We start from the raw sequence: 18,412 nt of genomic DNA on the forward strand, positions 1-18,412 counted from the left end.
CCCTGACACACCCCTTCACCCCTCTACACACGCCCCTGACACACCCCTTCACCCCTCTACACACGCCCCTGACACACCCCTTCACCCCTCTACACACGCCCCTGACACACCCCTTCACCCCTCTACACACGCCCCTGACACACCCCTTCACCCCTCTACACATGCCCCTGACACACCCCTTCACCCTCTACACACGCCCCTGACACACCCCTTCACCCCTCTACACACGCCCCTGACACACCCCTTCACCCCTCTACACACACCACTGACAGCCTCCTCATACCTCACAATATGTACCCTCCTCATCCAGCTGGAAACCTAATGTCAGATTGACTGTCATCATGACGTGATTCCCAGGTGGAAACCTAATGGCAGATTTAGGTACTGTAATACATGAGCACTCAGGCACGCCACCCGGAAGTGGTCTAATATTTCACTTCCTGTAATGTGTTTACATAAGCATACATCAGATATTCGTTTGAAAGGTGTTTTCCCCTTGGTGGCCAAGGGCCTCAGCTCTGCTGACAGTGTCAAGAATAGATGGTCAGGAAGCTTTATCATTTGTAGCTTTCTCTAATCACGCACAATGTGCCCTGGCCAAACCAGCCGTCAGGGAAATCATCTCTCTCGCATAAAATTAACTGAATCAATGGTTGACATTGGTGAATGGGATGCTATGCCTTTTTATACTGTTAGTCTCTCAGGGGTCTAGGCTCGAACGGCGGTGCTGGAAAAAGGAGAGGAGAGGTGTTGGATTCAGGTGTGTCTCTCTCTCTACATCTGGCTACACAGATCGCTCATCATCACCTAGTGCAGCGTCGCTCATCATCACCTAGTGCAGCATCGCTCATCATCACCTAGTGCAGCATCGCCTCTCATCATCACCTAGTGCAGCATCGCTCATCATCACCTAGTGCAGCATCACTCATCATCACCTAGTGCAGCATCGCTCATCATCACCTAGTGCAGCATCGCTCATCATCACCTAGTGCACCGCCGCTCATCATCACCTAGTGCAGCATCGCTCATCATCACCTAGTGCAGCATCGCTCATCATCACCTAGTGCAGCATCGCTCATCATCACCTAGTGCAGCATCGCTCATCATCACCTAGTGCAGCATCGCTCATCATCACCTAGTGCAGCATCGCTCATCATCACCTAGTGCAGCATCGCTCATCATCACCTAGTGCAGCGTCGCTCATCATCACCTAGTGCAGCATCGCTCATCATCACCTAGTGCAGCGCTGGTGTTAGTCATTGTCAAGGTTTCAGAGGGTCATTGAAAATGTGCTCCAAGGTTCCCAATGCGTCTAAATGAAAAGGACTTTCATGCCCCGGGAAAACAGGTATCGGTTGGCATTGCAGATGATGTGGCAGCAGGTATTTAGCATTTTACCTCGCTATGTGGTACGATGTCCTCTCCAGCTCATCTCTGTCTGTCTGCATTTGAATAAACTTGTTGTTGTGAAGCACTCCTTGGAGACATACATAACGCTAAGCTCATTACCATAGTAAATCAGATTGTTCCTCTCATTTACAAAGATGGAATATGAGGAGAGGAAGTGGTCCACGTGATCTGGATGTCAGACCTATGTTCAGACGCCATTAAAACACTGATTCAGACAAGAACACAAGCAGAGGAGAAATTCTGCTCGGACATATTAGACAGAGTCATTCTCCTTCTTCCTTCTTCCTGCTTCCTGTTGTATTATCCATATTTGTGGCCAATGAATGGTGTGGTGAGGTTATCAGGGAGGGGTATTTAATTAAATGGTTTGGGGAGGTTATTGGGGAGGGGTATTTAATTAAATGGTGTGGTGAGGTTATCAGGGAGGGGTATTTAATTAAATGGTTTGGGGAGGTTATCAGGGAGGGGTATTTAATTAAATGTTTTGGGGAGGCTATCGGGGAGGGGTATTTAATTAAATGGTTTGGGGAGGTTATCGGGGAGGGGTATTTAATTAAATGGTTTGGGAGGCTATCGGGGAGGGGTATTTAATTAAATGGTTTGGGGAGGTTATTGGGGAGGGGTATTTAATTAAATGGTGTGGTGAGGTTATCAGGGAGGGGTATTTAATTAAATGGTTTGGGGAGGTTATTGGGGAGGGGTATTTAATTAAATGGTTTGGGGAGGTTATTGGGGAGGAGTATTTCATTAAATGGTTTGGGGAGGTTATTGGGGAGGGGTATTTAATTAAATGGTTTGGGGAGGTTATTGGGGAGGGTATTTAATTAAATGGTTTGGGGAGGTTATCGGGAGGGGTATTTAATTAAATGGTTTGGGGAGGTTATCGGGGAGGGATATTTAATTAAATGGTTTGGGGAGGTTATCGGGGAGGGATATTTAATTAAATGGTTTGGGGAGGTTATCAGGGAGGGGCATTTAATTAAATGGTTTGGGGAGGTTATCGGGGAGGGGGATTTAATTAAATGGTTTGGGGAGGTTATCGGGGAGGGGTATTTAATTAAATGGTTTGGGGAGGTTATCTTGGAGGCGTATTTAATTAAATGGTTTGGTAAGATTATCGGGGAGGGGTATTCAATTAAATGGTTTGGGGAGGTTATCAGGGAGGGGTATTTAATTAAATGGTTTGGTGAGGTTGTCGGGGAAGGGTATTGAGAAACCAAGAGACTCTCTAATAGGGTAGTCTCTCTCAGAGGGTAGGTTCTCTCACAGGGTAGTCTCTCTCAGAGGGTAGTCTCTCTGAGGGTAGTCTCTCTCAGAAGGTAGTCTCTCTAAGAGGGTAGTCTCTCTCTGAGAGTAGGTTCTCTGAGGGTAGTCTCTCTCAGAGGGTAGTCTCTCTCAGAGGGTAGTCTCCCTCAGAAGGTAGTCTCTCTCAGAGGGTAGTCTCTCTCAGAAGGTAGTCTCTCTCAGAAGGTAGTCTCTCTAAGAGGGTAGTCTCTCTCAGAAGGTTGTCTCTCTCAGAAGGTAGTCTCTCTCAGAAGGTTGTCTCTTTCAGAAGGTAGTCTCTCTCAGAAGGTTGGCTCTCTCAGAAGGTAGGCTCTCTCAGAGGGTAGGCTCTCTCAGAGGGTAGGCTCTCTCAGAAGGTAGTCTCTCTCAGAAGGTAGTCTCTCTCAGAAGGTAGTCTCTCTAAGAGGGTAGTCTCTCTCAGAAGGTCGTCTCTCTCAGAAGGTAGTCTCTCTCAGAAGGTAGTCTCTCTCAGAAGGTTGGCTCTCTCAGAAGGTTGGCTCTCTCAGAAGGTAGGCTCTCTCAGAGGGTAGGCTCTCTCAGAAGGTAGGCTCTCTCAGAAGGTAGTCTCTCTCAGAAGGTGGTCTCTCTAAGAGGGTGGTCTCTCTAAGAGGGTGGTCTCTCTCAGAAAGTAGTCTCTCTCAGAGGGTAGTCTCTCTCAGAAGGTAGTCTCTCTCTGAAGGTAGTCTCTCTCAGAGGGTAGTCTCTCTCAGAAGGTTATCTATCAGAAGGTAGTCTCTCTCAGAAGGTAGTCTCTCTCAGAGGGTAGTCTCTCTCAGAGGGTAGTCTCTCTCAGAGGGTAGTCTCTATCAGAAGGTAGTCTCTCTCAGAAGGTAGGCTCTCTCAGAGGGTAGTCTCTCTCAGAAGGTAGGCTCTCTCAGAGGGTAGTCTCTCTCAGAGGGTAGTCTCTCTCAGAGGGTAGTCTCTCTCAGAAGGTAGTCTCTCTCTGAAGGTAGTCTCTCTCAGAGGGTAGTCTCTCTCAGAAGGTAGTCTCTCTCAGAAGGAAGTCTCTCTCAGAAGGTAGTCTCTCTCAGAAGGTAGTCTCTCTCAGAGGGTAGTCTCTCTCAGGGGGTAGTCTCTCTCAGGGGATAGTCTCTCTCAGAAGGTGGTCTCTCTAAGAGGGTGGTCTCTCTAAGAGGGTGGTCTCTCTCAGAAGGTAGTCTCTCTCAGAGGGTAGTCTCTCTCAGAACGTAGTCTCTCTCTGAAGGTAGTCTCTCTCAGAGGGTAGTCTCTCTCAGAAGGTTATCTATCAGAAGGTAGTCTCTCTCAGAAGGTAGTCTCTCTCAGAGGGTAGTCTCTCTCAGAGGGTAGTCTCTCTCAGAGGGTAGTCTCTATCAGAAGGTAGTCTCTCTCAGAAGGTAGGCTCTCTCAGAGGGTAGTCTCTCTCAGAAGGTAGGCTCTCTCAGAGGGTAGTCTCTCTCAGAGGGTAGTCTCTCTCAGAAGGTAGTCTCTCTCTGAAGGTAGTCTCTCTCAGAGGGTAGTCTCTCTCAGAAGGTAGTCTCTCTCTGAAGGTAGTCTCTCTCAGAGGGTAGTCTCTCTCAGAAGGTAGTCTCTCTCAGAAGGTAGTCTCTCTCAGAAGGTAGTCTCTCTCAGGGGTAGTCTCTCTCAGGGGTAGTCTCTCTCAGGGGGTAGTCTCTCTCAGAAGGTAGTCTCTCTCAGAAGGTAGTCTCTCTTAGAGGGTGGTCTCTCTCAGATGGTAGGCTCTCTCAGAAGGTAGTCTCTCTCAGAGGGTAGTCTTTCTCAGAGGGTAGGATCTCTCAGATGGTAGTCTCTCTCAGAAGGTAGGCTCTCTCAGAAGGTGGTCTCTCTGAGGGTAGTCTCTCTCACTAGGTAGTCTCTCTAAGAGGGTAGTCTCTCTCAGAGTGTAGGTTCTCTGAGGGTAGTCTCTCTCAGAGTGTAGGTTCTCTGAGGGTAGTCTCTCTCAGAGGGTAGTCTCTCTCAGAAGGTAGTCTCTCTCAGAAGGTAGTCTCTCTCAGAGGGTAGTCTCTCTCAGAAGGTAGTCTCTCTCAGAAGGTAGTCTCTCTCAGAAGGTAGTCTCTCTCAGAGGGTAGTCTCTCTCAGAAGGTAGTCTCTCTCAGAAGGTAGTCTCTCTCAGAGGGTAGTCTCTCTCAGAGGGTAGTCTCTCTCAGAAGGTAGTCTCTCTCAGAAGGTAGTCTCTCTCAGAGGGTATTCTCTCTCAGAGGGTAGTCTCTCTCAGAAGGTAGTCTCTCTCAGAAGGTAGTCTCTCTCAGAGGGTAGTCTCTCTCAGAGGGTAGTCTCTCTCAGAAGGTAGTCTCTCTCAGAGGGTAGTCTCTCTCAGAAGGTAGTCTCTCTCAGAAGGTAGTCTCTCTCAGAGGGTAGTCTCTCTCAGAGGGTAGTCTCTCTCAGAAGGTAGTCTCTCTCAGAGGGTAGTCTCTCTCAGAGGGTAGTCTCTCTCAGAATGTAGTCTCTCTCAGAGGGTGGTCTCTCTCAGAGGGTGGTCTCTCTCAGAGGGTAGTCTCTCTCAGAAGGTAGTCTCTCTCAGAAGGTAGTCTCTCTCTGAAGGTAGTCTCTCTCTGAGGGTAGTCTCTCTCAGAAGGTAGTCTCTCTCAGAGGGTAGTCTCTCTCAGAGGGTAGTCTCTCTCAGAAGGTTGTCTCTCTCAGAAGGTAGTCTCTCTAAGAGGGTAGTCTCTCTCAGAAGGTAGTCTCTCTCTGAAGGTAGTCTCTCTCAGAGGGTAGTCTCTCTCAGAAGGTAGTCTCTCTCTGAAGGTAGTCTCTCTCAGAGGGTAGTCTCTCTCAGAAGGTAGTCTCTCTCAGAAGGTAGTCTCTCTCAGAAGGTAGTCTCTCTCAGAGGGTAGTCTCTCTCAGGGGGTAGTCTCTCTCAGGGGGTAGTCTCTCTCAGAAGGTAGTCTCTCTCAGAAGGTAGTCTCTCTTAGAGGGTGGTCTCTCTCAGATGGTAGGCTCTCTCAGAAGGTAGTCTCTCTCAGAGGGTAGTCTTTCTCAGAGGGTAGGATCTCTCAGATGGTAGTCTCTCTCAGAAGGTAGGCTCTCTCAGAAGGTGGTCTCTCTGAGGGTAGTCTCTCTCACTAGGTAGTCTCTCTAAGAGGGTAGTCTCTCTCAGAGTGTAGGTTCTCTGAGGGTAGTCTCTCTCAGAGTGTAGGTTCTCTGAGGGTAGTCTCTCAGAGGGTAGTCTCTCTCAGAAGGTAGTCTCTCTCAGAAGGTAGTCTCTCTCAGAGGGTAGTCTCTCTCAGAAGGTAGTCTCTCTCAGAAGGTAGTCTCTCTCAGAAGGTAGTCTCTCTCAGAGGGTAGTCTCTCTCAGAAGGTAGTCTCTCTCAGAAGGTAGTCTCTCTCAGAGGTAGTCTCTCTCAGAGGGTAGTCTCTCTCAGAAGGTAGTCTCTCTCAGAAGGTAGTCTCTCTCAGAGGGTATTCTCTCTCAGAGGGTAGTCTCTCTCAGAAGGTAGTCTCTCTCAGAAGGTAGTCTCTCTCAGAGGGTAGTCTCTCTCAGAGGGTAGTCTCTCTCAGAAGGTAGTCTCTCTCAGAGGGTAGTCTCTCTCAGAAGGTAGTCTCTCTCAGAAGGTAGTCTCTCTCAGAGGGTAGTCTCTCTCAGAGGGTAGTCTCTCTCAGAAGGTAGTCTCTCTCAGAGGGTAGTCTCTCTCAGAGGGTAGTCTCTCTCAGAATGTAGTCTCTCTCAGAGGGTGGTCTCTCAGAGGGTGGTCTCTCTCAGAGGGTAGTCTCTCTCAGAAGGTAGTCTCTCTCAGAAGGTAGTCTCTCTCTGAAGGTAGTCTCTCTCTGAGGGTAGTCTCTCTCAGAAGGTAGTCTCTCTCAGAGGGTAGTCTCTCTCAGAGGGTAGTCTCTCTCAGAAGGTTGTCTCTCTCAGAAGGTAGTCTCTCTAAGAGGGTAGTCTCTCTCAGAAGGTAGTCTCTCTCAGAAGGTAGTCTCTCTCAGAGGGTAGTCTCTCTCAGAAGGTAGTCTCTCTCAGAAGGTAGTCTCTCTCAGAGGGTAGTCTCTCTCAGGGGGTAGTCTCTCTCAGGGGGTAGTCTCTCTCAGAAGGTAGTCTCTCTCAGAAGGTAGTCTCTCTTAGAGGGTGGTCTCTCTCAGATGGTAGGCTCTCTCAGAAGGTAGTCTCTCTCAGAGGGTAGTCTTTCTCAGAGGGTAGGATCTCTCAGATGGTAGTCTCTCTCAGAAGGTAGGCTCTCTCAGAAGGTGGTCTCTCTGAGGGTAGTCTCTCTCACTAGGTAGTCTCTCTAAGAGGGTAGTCTCTCTCAGAGTGTAGGTTCTCTGAGGGTAGTCTCTCTCAGAGTGTAGGTTCTCTGAGGGTAGTCTCTCTCAGAGGGTAGTCTCTCTCAGAAGGTAGTCTCTCTCAGAAGGTAGTCTCTCTCAGAGGGTAGTCTCTCTCAGAAGGTAGTCTCTCTCAGAAGGTAGTCTCTCTCAGAAGGTAGTCTCTCTCAGAGGGTAGTCTCTCTCAGAAGGTAGTCTCTCTCAGAAGGTAGTCTCTCTCAGAGGGTAGTCTCTCTCAGAGGGTAGTCTCTCTCAGAAGGTAGTCTCTCTCAGAAGGTAGTCTCTCTCAGAGGGTATTCTCTCTCAGAGGGTAGTCTCTCTCAGAAGGTAGTCTCTCTCAGAAGGTAGTCTCTCTCAGAGGGTAGTCTCTCTCAGAGGGTAGTCTCTCTCAGAAGGTAGTCTCTCTCAGAGGGTAGTCTCTCTCAGAAGGTAGTCTCTCTCAGAAGGTAGTCTCTCAGAGGGTAGTCTCTCTCAGAGGGTAGTCTCTCTCAGAAGGTAGTCTCTCTCAGAGGGTAGTCTCTCTCAGAGGGTAGTCTCTCTCAGAATGTAGTCTCTCTCAGAGGGTGGTCTCTCTCAGAGGGTGGTCTCTCTCAGAGGGTAGTCTCTCAGAAGGTAGTCTCTCTCAGAAGGTAGTCTCTCTCTGAAGGTAGTCTCTCTCTGAGGGTAGTCTCTCTCAGAAGGTAGTCTCTCTCAGAGGGTAGTCTCTCTCAGAGGGTAGTCTCTCTCAGAAGGTTGTCTCTCTCAGAAGGTAGTCTCTCTAAGAGGGTAGTCTCTCTCAGAAGGTAGTCTCTCTCAGAAGGTAGTCTCTCTCAGAGGGTAGTCTCTCTCAGAAGGTAGTCTCTCTCAGAAGGTAGTCTCTCTCAGAGGGTAGTCTCTCTCAGAGGGTAGTCTCTCTCAGAAGGTAGTCTCTCTCAGAAGGTAGTCTCTCTCAGAGGGTAGTCTCTCTCAGAAGGTAGTCTCTCTCAGAAGGTAGTCTCTCTCAGAGGGTAGTCTCTCTCAGAAGGTAGTCTCTCTCAGAGGGTAGTCTCTCTCAGAGGGTAGTCTCTCTCTGAGGGTAGTCGCTCCCAGAAGGTAGTCTCTCTCAGAAGGTAGTCTCTCTCAGAGGGTAGTCTCTCTCAGAGGGTAGTCTCTCTCAGAAGGTAGTCTCTCTCAGAGGGTAGTCTCTCTCAGGGGGTAGTCTCTCTCAGAAGGTAGTCTCTCTCAGAAGGTAGGCTCCACAACATAAAGGTGTCTAATATGATGCTCCATTCAGCCGTACAGCCCATTACACCAAACACTTTCTTGGCAGACGCCTCTTGCATATTCAGCCCGTACCGAGAATTTGGGTCTAAAAGGATGAAAATTATATTGGCACACCTCGCTGCTGAACCCTTCGTCTCTTGCAAGCTGTGTCTTCCCCCAGATGCTGGAGTCTGAACAATCAGAGGGTTCAATCTATGCCTCTGTCCAGTGAGATGCTGGCATCTGTGCCCCAGTGAAAGTGGATGGTAATTACCTTGGAGGTTTCGAAGCTCAAGACAGATCTGTGTGGTGCCTCACCTCTGTCCTGCCCTGGTTCTAACACTCTTAATCAAACCTGCCTCAATGCATCGTGGCTCTGTTACACCCCTGTGGTAAAGTCATGGGTCTTCCCTTCACTACGCAACGGGAGGAGATGAGGAGAACGTTGTCAAACACCTGAAATAAGCCTTTTCTACAGCCTGTATGTTCATACCTCCTGAGCTGTTTTAAAGAAACACAATAGGCTTCTCTGTATCTCTGTAGAAATCTGGGTAAAATATCGAAAGGAATGTCAGTTTTATTCAGTACATTCAGTAATACATTTTTGCTTGTTTTTCTAAAGTCTTAACAGCCTTGGTAAGCAGGCAGATAAGATAGTTATAAACAAGCTACTATAACTTTACTGATAGTTTGAAATGGCTTCCAGAGAAAACCAAACGCTTTAGTTGTATTTATTCATCAAGAACGAATCAATAGGCTAACTTGGCTTGATCAAATGAATTTACAAACAATCATCCTGCAGCTAAATTCAAATCAAATGCTGTGTGTTGCTCTGCACTCTCTCCTCGTTCACTGACGATACTGTCTGCACGCACTAGACTGTCTAGCCGCTAGATTCTAGCGTCCTGCCAAGCATAGCTTTGCTCCGTGGTTCACCTTGGAAATAACCCCTAACTAGGTAGAGTGACAGGGGGGAGGGTACTCTGTTCCTGGTCCAGTCAGAGTGACACGGGGGAGGGTACTCTGTTCCTGGTCCAGTCAGAGTGACACGGGGAGGGTACTCTGTTCCTGGTCCAGTCAGAGTGACACGGGGGAGGGTACTCTGTTCCTGGTCCAGTCAGAGTGACACGGGGAGGGTACTCTGTTCCTGGTCCAGTCAGAGTGACACGGGGGAGGGTACTCTGTTCCTGGTCCAGTCAGAGTGACACGGGGGAGGGTACTCTGTTCCTGGTCCAGTCAGAGTGACACGGGGGAGGGTACTCTGTTCCTGGTCCAGTCAGAGTGACACGGGGGAGGGTACTCTGTTCCTGGTCCAGTCAGAGTGACACGGGGAGGGTACTCTGTTCCTGGTCCAGTCAGAGTGACACGGGGAGGGTACTCTGTTCCTGGTCCAGTCAGAGTGACACGGGGAGGGTACTCTGTTCCTGGTCCAGTCAGAGTGACACGGGGGGGGAGGGTACTCTGTTCCTGGTCCAGTCAGAGTGACACGGGGAGGGTACTCTGTTCCTGGTCCAGTCAGAGTGACACGGGGAGGGTACTCTGTTCCTGGTCCAGTCAGAGTGACAGGGGGGAGGGTACTCTGTTCCTGGTCCAGTCAGAGTGACAGGGGGGAGGGTACTCTTCTCCTGGTCCAGTCAGAGTGACAGGGGGAGGGTACTCTTCTCCTGGTCCAGTCAGAGTGACAGAGGGGAGGGTACTCTTCTCCTGGTCCAGTCAGATTGATAGGGGGGAGGGTACTCTTCTCCTGGTCCAGTCAGAGTGACAGGGGGGAGGGTACTCTTCGTAGTCATAGCAGGCAGGTACAGAGTAGCAGAATGGCTCCTAGTCATAGCAGGCAGGTACAGAGTAGGGGAATGGCTCGTAGTCAAAGCAGGCAGGTACAGAGTAGCAGATGGCTCGTAGTCATAGCAGGCAGGTACAGAGTAGCAGATGGCTCGTAGTAATAGCAGGCAGGTACAGAGTAGAAGAATGGCTCGTAGTCAAAGCAGGCAGGTACAGAGTAGCAGATGGCTCGTAGTCAAAGCAGGCAGGTACAGAGTAGCAGATGGCTCGTAGTCATAGCAGGCAGGTACAGAGTAGAAGAATGGCTCGTAGTCAAAGCAGGCAGGTACAGAGTAGCAGATGGCTCGTAGTCAAAGCAGGCAGGTACAGAGTAGCAGATGGCTCGTAGTCATAGCAGGCAGGTACAGAGTAGCAGATGGCTCGTAGTCATAGCAGGCAGGTACAGAGTCAAAGCAGGCAGGAAGAATGGCTCGTAGTCATAGCAGGCAGGTACAGAGTAGCAGATGGCTCGTAGTCATAGCAGGCAGGTACAGAGTAGAAGAATGGCTCGTAGTCATAGCAGGCAGGTACAGAGTAGCAGATGGCTCGTAGTCATAGCAGGCAGGTACAGAGTAGCAGATGGCTCGTAGTCATAGCAGGCAGGTACAGAGTAGCAGATGGCTCGTAGTCATAGCAGGCAGGTACAGAGTAGCAGATGGCTCGTAGTCATAGCAGGCAGGTACAGAGTAGCAGATGGCTCGTAGTCATAGCAGGCAGGTACAGAGTAGCAGATGGCTCGTAGTCATAGCAGGCAGGTACAGAGTAGGGGAATGGCTCGTAGTCAAAGCAGGCAGGTACAGAGTAGCAGAACAGGCAAGGGTCAAAACCGGGACGACTAGATAAAGAGAATTGCAAAGGCAGGAAAATGCTGGTTTACTTGGAACATACAAGACGAACTGGCACAGAGACAGAAAACACAGGGATAAATACACTGGAACAGAGAGACAGGAAACACAGGGATAAATACACTGGAACAGAGAGACAGGAAACACAGGGATAAATACACTGGAACAGAGAGACAGGAAACACAGGGATAAATTACACTGGAACAAAGAGACAGGAAACACAGGGATAAATACACTGGTACAGACAGACAGGAAACAGGGATAAATACGCTGGTACAGACAGGAAACACAGGGATAACTACACTGGTACAGAGAGACAGGAAACACAGGGATAAATACTGTTGTGTCTCCACTATCATCAACTGAAGACTCATAGTTTTTATCAAAGATTCTCTGTCATTAACATTTCGTGATGAACCAATCAGCCAAATGTAATTAACTAGGAAGTCGGGGAACCAAGGAAAATATTCAGATTACAAAGTTATAATTTTCCTCATACAACTTTTCATATATATTCTAATATCTGATCAATTAGTCATCTTAATTAATGAATTATTTATTTTACCTCACGTTAGTCTCATTCCAAACGTTGTAAATTCTTGATCTGCACAAACCCAGTCTTTACGATGAGTCATCCATACATCAATTGTCTTAAATAATGTATTTACTAACTTAGTGATTCAAAGATATTCCATAAACAAACAGTAGATAGTTACAAGGAAATGATAACGGAGTTTCCCTAGTGGTAGAAACCGGTATCGCGGCTTGGTGGACACACAGGGAAGTGGGGGTCGACTGAGATGAGACACGGTATCGCGGCTTGGTGGACACACAGGGAAGTGGGGGTCGACTGAGATGAGACACGGTATCGCGGCTTGGTGGACACACAGGGAAGTGGGGGTCGACTGAGATGAGACACGGTATCGCGGCTTGGTGGACACACAGGGAAGTGGGGGTCGACTGAGATGAGACACGGTATCGCGGCTTGGTGGACACACAGGGAAGTGGGGGTCGACTGAGATGAGACACGGTATCGCGGCTTGGTGGACACACAGGGAAGTGGGGGTCGACTGAGATGAGACACGGTATCGCGGCTTGGTGGACACACAGGGAAGTGGGGGTCGACTGAGATGAGACACGACAAAGATGATAATTATAACAATTTGCACTCATTCGGGAATAATTGCAATCAATGTATATGTATATTTACGCTCAGTGTGTCATCGGGATCTCTTTTGAAAAGTTTGTTTCTGTTGGAGAGTTTGTCCGCCCTCTCTCTGTCGTGGCTAGGATGGATAGTTCAGAGTGACATTCATTCATGTCGTTATAGAATAGGTGTTTTTGCGGTTGTCGGTCTTCGCGTTTAATGATACCGAATTCCTAGCTGCAGACTAGTAATTAATATCAAATACTTGTTCTTATTCTGTCAGTATCGATAGTCTTAAGAGTTTAACCATGTGGTATGGTTAAAAGATTCAGCCATCTACTCAAACCTTGTTCCTCTTGTTATCGAGGTAAACTGGTCTGAACCTTAGTCCTCTCGTAATTGAGAGAAACATGGTCTGTTCAGAAATTCTCAAAGTGGGGGTTTTATTCGGAAGAGCAGAAAAAGGCTGTCTCATGACACCATGTCCTATCTACTCATGGGCGGTTCTCTGATTTAGTTAAACTCCAAAGGGGATTGGAGTTTCCTTCATTAAACAGTCCAAAATCACATTACACAATTTCACAAACAGTATCATCCTCACTCATTCATCTTATACTTATAATTAGATGTAAACCTCATATCTGAGGATATTATATAAACAGTGTTATGGTAATGTTGCCATATTGTCTCCCATGAGTTTCACGTAATTGTACCAAACGGACCAGTTCGTAGCTGGATTCCTCACCCAACTTTTTTACCTTCTCCAGAACATAAATGTTGTTCGGACCTGAAATTCTGTGAGGTGGAAGAAATTCCTTTGTTCTCTCTATGAAAACTCACTCTCTCTATATACTGTGGCCATGAGGAGATAATCTCCTCCAGGAATTTACGACCTGAGGTTGGAGCAGCCTGAGTGTAGGAGACAGAAAGAGGGGGATGGTGCTCGCTGTACCCAAAGAGGGCAACGTCATGACAATACACTGATACAGAGATATAGGAAACACAGGGATAACTACACTGGTACAGAGAGACAGGAAACACAGGGATAAATACACTGGCACAGAGAGACAGGAAACACAGGGATAAATACACTGGTACACAGATACAGGAAACACAGGGATAAATACACTGGAACAGAGAGACAGGAAACACAGGGATAAATACACTGGTACAGAGAGACAGGGAACACAAGGATAAATACACTGGTACAGAGAGACAGGAAACACAGGGATAAATACACTGGTACAGAGAGACAGGAAACACAGGGATAAATACACTGGTACAGAGAGACAGGAAACACAGGGATAAATACACTGGTACAGAGAGACAGGAAACACAGGGATAAATACACTGGTACAGAGAGACAGGAAACACAGGGATAAATACACTGGTACAGAGAGACAGGAAACACAGGGATAAATAATCTGGGGAAAACAAGCGACACCTGGAGGGGGTGGAGAAAATAACGAGGACAGGTGAGACAGATCAGGGTGTGACAACAACATCTGTTTGGTGAGTAGTGCTAAGCTTAATGATTCGGATGAAAATACTCTCTTTGTCTTTATCAAACTAATGTTTTTGCATATTTTCATTGTGGAACCTGTCTATGTTTAGGTTATAGACTTGCCGTCGGCAAACCAATTCTAAATGGCAGGTCGCAGTGGAAAATAGAACAGATGCAATTATTCCAAAACTGCAGCTCGATGTTGGAACACATACTTCAATCAAACAGACTGTTATGAATTTGTGATAAATCTGTGGTCATTGGGAATGTAGCTGAAATGATACCATTTCCTTGTGGTACACGCAGCCCAAATGATATGTAACAAAACACCTTGAGTACATCAGATAGGAAACAACCAATACAAATTTAACAGCACAACAAAAATAGATTAACTATTTTCTTTAGCTTTTCATTGTAAACAGCAGCATTGTCACTAGTTGTACCTGCATAGAATCAACAAAGTGGCGTTGAGAGGGAAGCATAACTCTCCATAGACCCCCCCCCCCCCCCACCAAAAAAATACAAAATATGTCTCTGGAGATTTGGTCAACTCCAGATTTGTCTAAAATCCCAAATGAATCAGGAATGAGCAGCGACCCCCCCCACAAGGCCACTCACGCTCTGGAAAGATCTCTACTGATGGATTTACTGCGCTAGATGTTGTGTTATGTTTCTAAATCTAGAAAAACAATGTCTGAAATGCTGATGAATTTATCCCTGGAGCATTTATATAGCGCTATAAAACTAAACAAAAATACCTTTGGAGATATGTATGACATATATGAATAATAGAATGAAACAATCAACGCCCTTAAACACTTGGACAATAATTGCAAAAATGAAATACTTGTTATGGTATCTGACGTAATTGACACAAATCTTGTTAGTTGCATTTCATGGTGTCTGACATAATTGACAGGAATCCATTTAATTACATTTCATGGTGTCTGACATAATTGACAAGAATCCATTTAGTTGCATTTTATGGTGTCTGACATGATTGACAGGAATCCATTTAGTTACATTTCATGGTGTCTGACATGATTGACACGAATCTTGTTAATTGCATTTTATGGTGTCTGATGTCATTTAAATGAATCCAGTTATTTGCATTTTATGAGAAAGAAAATACGACGGTGTTCCTTTACGTAGTGTGATAACTGATAATTTGGTCTAAATAATAAACAAAATATATATTTGAAATTTTGTTAATATTAAAACAAATGTTTTGGGGGAAAAATGTGAGATTGAACCGTCTTTCAAGAATCTCTGACATACCAGTTAGTCTAGATGTTAATACCTTACATACAAGTTAGTCTCGATATTAATCCCTGACATACCAGTTAGTCTAGATATTAATCCCTGACATACTAGTTAGTCTAGATACTAATCCCTGACATACGAGTTAGTCTAGATGTTAATCCCTGACATACTAGTTAGTCTAGATACTAATCCCTGACATACTAGTTAGTCTAGATACTAATCCCTGACATACTAGTTAGTCTAGATACTAATCCCTGACATACGAGTTAGTCTAGATACTAATCCCTGACATACGAGTTAGTCTAGATATTAATCCCTGATATACGAGTTAGTCTAGATGTTAATCCCTGACATACGAGTTAGTCTAGATATTAATCCCTGATATACGAGTTAGTCTAGATATTAATCCCTGACATACTAGTTAGTCTAGATACTAATCCCTGACATACGAGTTAGTCTCGATATTAATCCCTGACATACTAGTTAGTCTAGATACTAATCCCTGACATACGAGTTAGTCTAGATGTTAATCCCTGACATACTAGTTAGTCTAGATACTAATCCCTGACATACTAGTTAGTCTAGATACTAATCCCTGACATACGAGTTAGTCTAGATACTAATCCCTGACATACGAGTTAGTCTAGATATTAATCCCTGATATACGAGTTAGTCTAGATGTTAATCCCTGACATACTAGTTAGTCTAGATACTAATCCCTGACATACGAGTTAGTCTAGATACTAATCCCTGACATACGAGTTAGTCTAGATATTAATCCCTGATATACGAGTTAGTCTAGATGTTAATCCCTGACATACTAGTTAGTCTCAATATTAATCCCTGATATACGAGTTAGTCTCGATATTAATCCCTGACATACGAGTTAGTCTAGATACTAATCCCTGACATACGAGTTAGTCTAGATATTAATCCCTGATATACGAGTTAGTCTAGATGTTAATCCCTGACATACTAGTTAGTCTAGATGTTAATCCCTGATATACTAGTTAGTCTAGATACTAATCCCTGACATACGAGTTAGTCTAGATACTAATCCCTGATTTACGAGTTAGATAACTTCCTTTGTTATTTGGGTTGCTAAATCATCTTTCCATTTATTTTTGCCCCAACTCAAATGTTTTCCGTTACTTCCCTCACTTGGAGCAGGATGTGAAACCAGAGGTTTAATAATCGACTTTCATCAAGACTGGGATTTAAGAGTCTTTGACAGGTTTCAAGACACAGACTGTATCATGTAATTGGTTGACCTGACTTGCCATAAACAAGAAAGCATAAAGAAGAGGAATTAATTGGCTCAATAAAGAAATTAAATTGGAACATAAAACAGGCCAAAGTACATGTACAGTATGAAAATGCTGTTGTTTTTTTGGGTGGGGGGAGCACATTTCCTTCTATCAATTTGCTACTTCTACAGAAATCTTTAATATGAAATCAATTATCTATTTCTTCAGTAGACACATCTCAACATGTACAGCCATTAGCCACATATTAACATGTACAGCCATTAGCCCACATCTCAGCATGTACAGCCATTAGCCACATATTAACATGTACAGCCATTAGCCACATATTAACATGTACAGCCATTAGCCCACATCTCAACATGTACAGCCATTAGCCACATATTAACATGTACAGCCATTAGCCCACATCTCAACATGTACAGCCATTAGCCACATATTAACATGTACAGCCATTAGCCACATATTAACATGTACAGCCATTAGCCCACATCTCAACATGTACAGCCATTAGCCACATCTCAACATGTACAGCCATTAGCCCACATCTCAACATGTACAGCCATTAGCCCACATCTCAACATGTACAGCCATTAGCCACATCTCAACATGTACAGCCATTAGCCCACATCTCAACATGTACAGCCATTAGCCACATCTCAACATGTACAGCCATTAGTCACATCTCAACATGTACAGCCATTAGCCACATCTCAACATGTACAGCCATTAGCCCACATCTCAACATGTACAGCCATTAGCCCACATCTCAACATGTACAGCCATTAGCCACATCTCAACATGTACAGCCATTAGCCACATATTAACATGTACAGCCATTAGCCCACATCTCAGCATGTACAGCCATTAGCCCACATCTCAACATGTACAGCCATTAGCCACATATTAACATGTACAGCCATTAGCCACATATTAACATGTACAGCCATTAGCCCACATCTCAACATGTACAGCCATTAGCCACATCTCAACATGTACAGCCATTAGCCCACATCTCAACATGTACAGCCATTAGCCCACATCTCAACATGTACAGCCATTAGCCAGCTCACATTCACATCTCAACATGTACAGCCATTAGCCACATCTCAACATGTACAGCCATTAGCCACATATTAACATGTACAGCCATTAGCCCACATCTCAGCATGTACAGCCATTAGCCCACATCTCAACATGTACAGCCATTAGCCACATATTAACATGTACAGCCATTAGCCCACATCTCAACATGTACAGCCATTAGCCACATCTCAACATGTACAGCCATTAGCCCACATCTCAACATGTACAGCCATTAGCCCACATCTCAACATGTACAGCCATTAGCCACATCTCAACATGTACAGCCATTAGCCCACATCTCAACATGTACAGCCATTAGCCACATCTCAACATGTACAGCCATTAGTCACATCTCAACATGTACAGCCATTAGCCACATCTCAACATGTACAGCCATTAGCCCACATCTCAACATGTACAGCCATTAGCCCACATCTCAACATGTACAGCCATTAGCCACATCTCAACATGTACAGCCATTAGCCACATCTCAACATGTACAGCCATTAGCCCACATCTCAACATGTACAGCCATTAGCCCACATCTCAACATGTACAGCCATTAGCCACATCTCAACATGTACAGCCATTAGCCCACATCTCAACATGTACAGCCATTAGCCCACATCTCAACATGTACAGCCATTAGCCCACATCTCAACATGTACAGCCATTAGCCACATCTCAACATGTACAGCCATTAGCCACATCTCAACATGTACAGCCATTAGCCCACATCTCAACATGTACAGCCATTAGCCACACCTCAACATGTACAATATACAGCCATTAGCCCACATCTCAACATGTACAGCCATTAGCCACATCTCAACATGTACAGCCATTAGCCCACATCTCAGCATGTACAGCCATTAGCCCACATCTCAACATGTACAATATACAGCCATTAGCCCACATCTCAACATGTACAGCCATTAGCCCACATCTCAACATGTATAGCCATTAGCCCACACCTCAACATGTATAGCCATTAGCCCACATCTCAACATGTACAGCCATTAGCCCACATCTCAACATGTACAGCCATTAGCCCACATCTCAACATGTACAGCCATTAGCCCACACCTCAACATGTATAGCCATTAGCCCACACCTCAACATGTACAGCCATTAGCCCACATCTCAACATGTACAGCCATTAGCCCACATCTCAACATGTACAGCCATTAGCCCACACCTCAACATGTACAGCCATTAGCCCACATCTCAACATGTACAGCCATTAGCCCACACCTCAACATGTATAGCCATTAGCCCACACCTCAACATGTACAGCCATTAGCCCACACCTCAACATGTACAGCCATTAGCC

The 18,412-nt window shown here is 45.9% G+C and overlaps 1 protein-coding gene across 1 annotated transcript in view; it reads left to right on the forward strand.

Moving 5' to 3' along the window:
- Positions 1–18,412, forward strand: part of LOC115124438 (contactin-5-like) — a 653,850-nt gene that overhangs the window by 403,171 nt on the left and 232,267 nt on the right.

This window comes from Oncorhynchus nerka, linkage group LG11 (genome assembly GCF_034236695.1).
Source record: "Oncorhynchus nerka isolate Pitt River linkage group LG11, Oner_Uvic_2.0, whole genome shotgun sequence".
Taxonomy (NCBI): Eukaryota; Metazoa; Chordata; class Actinopteri; order Salmoniformes; family Salmonidae; genus Oncorhynchus; species Oncorhynchus nerka.